This window comes from Myodes glareolus, chromosome 22, assembly GCF_982192425.1.
Source record: "Myodes glareolus chromosome 22, mMyoGla1.1, whole genome shotgun sequence".
NCBI lineage: Eukaryota > Metazoa > Chordata > Mammalia > Rodentia > Cricetidae > Myodes > Myodes glareolus.
Window position 1 is genome coordinate 3167184 of NC_142047.1, and position 6693 is coordinate 3173876.

The 6693-nt window shown below is 41.0% G+C and overlaps 1 pseudogene; it reads left to right on the forward strand.

The window, feature by feature from the left end:
- Positions 1 to 5465: 5465 nt before the first annotated feature.
- Positions 5466 to 6423, forward strand: LOC148118385 (F-actin-capping protein subunit beta pseudogene; annotated as a pseudogene).
- Positions 6424 to 6693: the final 270 nt, after the last annotated feature.

Here is a 6693-nt window from a genome sequence, read left to right on the forward strand (position 1 = left end):
AACTCTAGTGTATATATGTTCCACACCTTCTTTAACCATTCTTCTACTGAGGGGCACCTAGGTTGTTTCCAGGTTCTGGCTATTACAAATAGTGCTGCTATGAACATAGTTGAACAAATGCTTTTGTAGTATGATAGGGCTTCTCTTGGGTATATTCCCAAGAGTGGAATTGCTGGGTCCTGAGGGAGGTTGACTCCCAGTTTCCTGAGAAAGTGCCACACTGATTTCCACAGTGGCTGTACAAGTTTGCATTCCCACCAACAATGGATGAGAGTTCCCCTCTCTCCACATCCTCTCCAGCATAGGCTATCATTGGTGTTTTTGACTTTAGCTAATCTGACCGGTGTAAAATGGTTTCTCATAGTTGTTTTGATTTGCATTTCCCTGATTGCTAAGGAGGTTGAGCATGACCTTAAGTGTCTTTTGGCCATTCGAAGTTCTTCTTTTGAGAATTCTCTGTTCAGATCAGCACCCCAATTTTTAATTGGATTAATTAGAGTTTTATTGTCTAGTTTCATGAGTTCTTTGTATATTTTGGAGATCAGACCTTTATCTGATGAGGGGTTGGTGAAGATCTTCTCCCAGTCAGAAGGTAGCCTTTTTGTCTTACTGACAGTGTCCTTTGCTTTACAGAAGCTTCTCAGTTTCAGGAGGTCCCATTTATTCACTGATTCTCTTATTGTCTGTGCTATGGGGTTCTACCTAGGAAGTGGTCTCCTGTGCTTATGTCTTGTAGACTACTTCCCATTTTCTCTTCTATCTGGTTCAAAGTGGTCAGATTAATGTTGAGGTCTTTAATCCATTTGGACTTGATTTTTGTACATGGTGATAGATGTGGATCTACTTTCATTCTTCTACAGGTTGACATCCAGTTATGCCAGCACCATTTGTTAAAGATGCTTTCCTTCTTCCATTGCATACCTTTAGCCCCCTTGTCGAAAATCAAGTGTTCATAGGTTTGTGGGTTTGCGGGTCTTCTATTCGATTCCATAGGTCGACTTCTCTGTTGTTATGCCAATACCAAGCTGCTTTCAATACTGTAGCTGTGTAATAGAGTTTGAAGTCAGGGATGGTTATATCTCCAGACGTTCCGTTATTATATAAGATTGTTTTGGCTATCCTGGGTTTTTTGTTTTGCCATATAAACTTGATTATTATTCTCTCAAGGTCTGTGAAGAAGTTTGATGGGATTTTGATGGGGATTGCATTGAATCTATAGATTGCTTTTGGTAGAATTGCCATTTTTACTATGTTGATCCTCCCAATCCAAGAACAAGGAAGATCTTTCCATTTTCTGGTATCCTCCTCAATTTCTTTCTTCAAAGACTTAAAGTTCTTGTCAAATAGGTCTTTCACTTCCTTGGTCAGAGTTATCCCAAGATATTTTATGCTATTTGTGGCTATCGTGAAAGGTGAAGTTTCTCTGATTTCCCTCCCTGCTTCTTTATCCTTTGTGTATAGGAGGGCAACTGATTTTTTGGAGTTGATCTTGTATCCTGCCACATTACTAAAGGTGTTTATCAGCTGTAGGAGTTCTTTGGTAGAGTTTTTGGGGTCGCTTATGTATACTATCATATAGTCTGCAAATAACGAAAGTTTAACTTCATTCTTTCCAATTTGAATCCCCTTGATCCCCTTATGTTGTCGTATTGCTGTTGCTAGAACTTCTAGCACTATATTGAAGAGGTATGGGGAGAGTGGACAGCCTTGTCTTGTTCCTGATTTCAATGGAATGGCTTTGAGTTTCTCTCCGTTCAGTTTGATGTTAGCTGTCGGCTTGCTGTAAATAGCTTTTATTATATTTAGGTATGATCCTTGTATCCCCAATCTCTCCAACACCTTTTTCATAAAGGGATGTTGGATTTTGTCAAACGCTTTTTCAGCATCTAATGAGATGATCATATGTTTTTTTTCTTTCAGTTTATTTATATGATGGATTACATTGATGGATTTGCGTATGTTGAACCAGCCCTGCATCTCTGGAATGAAGCTTACTTGATCATAATGGATAATTTTTCTAATGTGTTCTTGGAATCGGTTTGCCAGGATTTTGTTGAGAATTTTTGCGTCAATGTTCATGAGTGAGATTGGCCTGTAATTCTCTTTCTTGGTTGTGTCTTTATGTGGTTTTGGTATTAGGGTAACTGTAGCTTCATAAAAAGAGTTTGACAATGACTCTTCTGTTTCTATATTGTGAAATACCTTAAGGAGTATAGGTATCAGCTCTTCTTGAAAGTTCTGGTAGAATTCTGCATTGAAACAATCTGGCCCTGGGCTTTTTTTGGTTGGGAGGTTTTTGATAACCACTTCTAATTCTTCGTGACTAACAGGTCTATTTAGATTGTTCATCTGGTCTTGATTTAACTTTGGTATATGGTATTTATCTAAAAACCAATCCATTTCTCGTACATTTTCCAACTTTGTGGCATATAAACTTTCGTAGTAAGATCTAATGATTCTCTGAATTTCCTCTATGTTTGTTGTTATGTCCCCCTTTTCATTTCTGATCTTATTAATTTGGGTGTTCTCTCTCTCTGCCGTTTGATTAGTTTGGCTAGGGATTTGTCAATCTTGTTGATTTTCTCCAAGAACCAACTTTTTGTTTCGTTGATTTTTTGGATTGTTTTCTGTGTTTCTGTTTTGTTGATTTCAGCCCTCAGTTTGATTATTTCCAATCTTCTGCTCCTCCTGGGAGAGTCTGCTTCTATTTTTTTCCAGAACTTTGAGGTGTGCTGTTAAGTCTCCAATATGTGCTTTCTCCTTTTTCTTTAATTGGGCACTTAGTGCTATGAACTTTCCTCTTAGCACTACTTTCATTGTGTCCCATAGATTTGAGTATGTTGTGTCTTTATTTTCATTAAATTCAAGGAAGACTTTAACTTCTTTTTTTATTTCTTCCTTGACCCAGGGATGATTCAGTAGTTGACTGTTCAACTTCCACACATTTGTAGACTTTCTGGTGTTAGAATTGTTATTGAATCTAACTTTATTCCGTGGTGATCCGACAAGACACAGGTGGTTACTAATATTTTTTCGTATCTGTGGAAGTTTGCTTTGTTACCAAGTATGTGGTCAATTTTTGAGAAGGTTCCATGAGCTGCAGAGAAGAAGGTATATTCTTTTCTTTTTGGGTGGAATGTTCTATAGATATCTGTTAAGTCCATTTGATTCATTACCTCTAGTAATTCTCTTATTTCTCTGTTGAGTTTCTGTTTGATTGACCTGTCCATTGGTGAGAGAGGTGTGTTGAAGTCTCCTATTATTAGTGTGTGTGGTTTGATGACTGCCTTGAGTTCTAAAAGTTTTTCTTTTACATAAATGGGTGCTTTTATATTAGGGGCATAGATATTCAGGATTGAGACTTCCTCCTGATTAATTGTTCCTGTTATGAGTATAAAATGTCCATCTCCATCTTTTCTGATTGATTTTAGTTTGAAGTCAGTTTTGTTAGATATTAGAGTGGCCACGCCCACTTGTTTCTTAGGTCCGTTTGCTTGGAAAACCTTATCCCAACCCTTTACTCTGAGTAGATGTCTGTCTTTGTGGTTGAGGTGTGTTTCTTGTAAACAGCAGAATGTTGGATCCTGTTTTCGTATCCAATCTCTTAGTCTGTGCCTTTTTATAGGTGAATTGAGACCATTAATATTAAGTGATATTAATGACCAGTGGTTGTTGATTCCGGTTATTATTATTTTTTTGTGTGTGTGTGTAGTAGAGTTTGTGTGTTTTTCTTCTTTGAGTTGTGGTTGTGAAGGGTCGCTAAATGTCTGGGTTATTGTAGGCAGTGATGGCAATGTTGGATTCCTTGGGTTGCGATTTTCCTTCTATTACTTTCTGTAAGGCTGGATTTGTGGCTATGAATTGTTTAAATTTATTTTTATCCTGGAATATTTTGTTTTCTCCGTTGATAGTGAACGATAGCTTGGCTGGGTATAGTAGTCTGGATTTGCATCCATGGTCTCTTAGTTTCTGCAGTACCTCTATCCAGGATCTTCTGGCTTTCATGGTTTCCATAGAGAAGTCCGGTGTAAGCCTGATAGGTTTACCTTTATACATTACTTGATCTTTTTCCTTTGCAGCTCTTAAAATTCTTTCTTTAATCTGTATGTTTTGTGTTTTGATTATTATATGGTCTATTCGGTGTTCTGTATGCTTCTTGAACCTTCATAGGAATATTGTTCTTTAGGTTGGGAAAGTTTTCTTCTATAATTTTGTTGAATATATTTTCTGGGCCTTTGATCTGCAGTTCTTCTCCTTCTTCAATCCCTATTATTCTTAGATTTGGGTTTTTTATTGTGTCCCAGATTTCCTGAATGTTTTGTGAAGAGAATTTGTTGGATTTGCTGTTTTCTTTGACCAGAGCATTTATTTTCTCTATGGTATCTTCAGAATCTGAGATTTGTTCTTCTATCTCTTGTATTCTATTGGTTATGCTTGATTCTGTAGTCTCCGTTCGTTTACCTAGGTTTTCCATATCCAGCCGGTTCTCAGTTTGCGTTTTCTTCATTGCCTCCATTTCAGTTTTCAATTTTTGAACTGTTTCCTTTACCTGTTTGATTGTTTTTTCTTGGTTTCTCTGGGTATCATTCACGGATTTACTTAATTCTTCAAACTTTTTGTTATATTTCTCATCTATTTCTATACTCATTTCTTCAAACTTTTTGTTATATTTCTCATCCAATTCTTTAAGGGAGTTAATCATATCCTGTTTAAGGGACTCTATTGCTTTCATAATGGCACTTTTTCCCACTTCTTCTGGGTTAAGGTGTTCAAGTCCTTCTATTGTAGGGTCCTTGGGATCTGGTGTTTTCATATTGTTTTTCAGATTGTTGGATGAGGTCTTGCCTTGGCGTCTACCCATCTCTTACTTCAAATGCTCTCTATTGGAACTTCTAGTACCGGGTCAGGTTCCCTTCTTGGTCAGGGACTTCACTGACAGAATGCCCACCTTTCCTCAGGCAGGCTATTGAAGCACAGGCACTCCCTCTTTCGGGGATGCGCTTACAATGCAGGCCCAGCTTGCAAGGCAGGTGAGCTGGGGAAATTTTATGGCCCCAGGGGGAAGGGAGAAATATAGGAATTCGTACCTGGATGGGAGCTGGGATGGCAGGCGGGAGTGGGGAGCCAGCACTGCAGGGTGACCGTCTATGGGGTCGGGGAACGCCCGAGCTCCTCCTCACGGGGACCCTCTACTCCAAATTTTTTATATCTTTGAGGTTTGCTTTGTAACAGAGTTTGTGGTCAATTTTGGAGAAAGTTCTGTGAGGTGATGAGAAGAAGTATGTTCTTTTGTGTTTGGGTGAAATGTTCTATATGTCTATTAAGTCCATTTGAGTTATGACATCTGTTAGTTCTCTTATTTCTCTGTTAAGATTCTGTCTGGCAGCTTGGGCACCCGGGGAAGTAGAAGCACCGGGCCTTGCTGAGGGGGGAGGGGTAGAGCCACAGACGCCGGGACAGGGACCACCGCTGCCGCCACCATGAGCGATCAGCAGCTGGACTGTGCCTTGGACCTAATGAGGCGCCTGCCTCCACAGCAGATCTAGAAAAACCTCAGTGACCTGATCGACCTGGTCCCCAGTCTGTGTGAAGATCTCCTGTCGCCAGAGACAAGGAGGTGGGCAAGGACTACCTTTTATGCGACTACAACAGAGACGGGGATTCCTGTAGGTCACCATGGAGTGGCAAGTATGATCCTCCTTTGGAAGATGGGGCCATGCCATCTGCTCGACTGAGAAAGCTGGAGGTGGAGGCCAACAATGCCTTCGACCAATACGGAGACCTGTATTTTGAAGGTGACGTCTCATCTATCTACGTCTGGGATCTGGATCACGGCTTCGCTGGAGTGATCCTCATAAAGAAGGCTGGAGACAGGTCAAAGAAGATCAAAGGCGGCTGGGATTCCATCCATGTGGTGGACGTACAGGAGAAGTCCAGCAGCCGTACCGCCCATTACAAGTTGACCTCCACGGTGATACTGTGGCTGCAAACCAACAAATCCGGCTTAGGCACCATGAACCTGGGAGGCAGGCTGACCAGACAGACGGAGAAAGATGAAACCGTGAGTGACTGCTCTCCACACATAGCCAACATTGGGCGCCTGGTGGAGGACATGGAAAATAAAATCAGAAGTACACTGAATGAGATCTACTTTGGAAAAACAAAGGATATCGTCAATGGCCTGAGGTCTGTGCAGATGTTTGCACACAAATCAAAGCAAGAAGCTCTCAAGAACGACCTGGTGGAGGCCTTGAAGAGAAAGCAGCAGTGTTAAACCTCTGCTTCACGCTAACCGGACACGTCATGCACTCATTAGGGTCCTTTCTTAGAAAACTCGTTTTCTGCTCCTTTTCTCTCCTCCTTTCCCTCCCCAATGGGCCACGTAACAGTTTGCATCGACCATGCAGCGCCATCGCTCCCCAAGAATAACTACCCTCCGCTGGCTCCAAGGCCCGCTTCCCACGACGTTTCCATAGAGACCGTGTGGCTTTTGTTTGCCTGTGCCCCCCGCCTCCCCCCCCCCCCCCCCGTCTTCCTCCCCTCTCCCATTTATAAGCATATGTACTGTCAGCCACCGCTCCTCCCATCATTTTGTTGCATTGGTGTAAAAAATGTAAAACAAAAACATTTTATGAACTAACTGGTGTGTGAAAGAGAAGAACTGGAAATCGGATTCCATGTGTATTTGGGAGT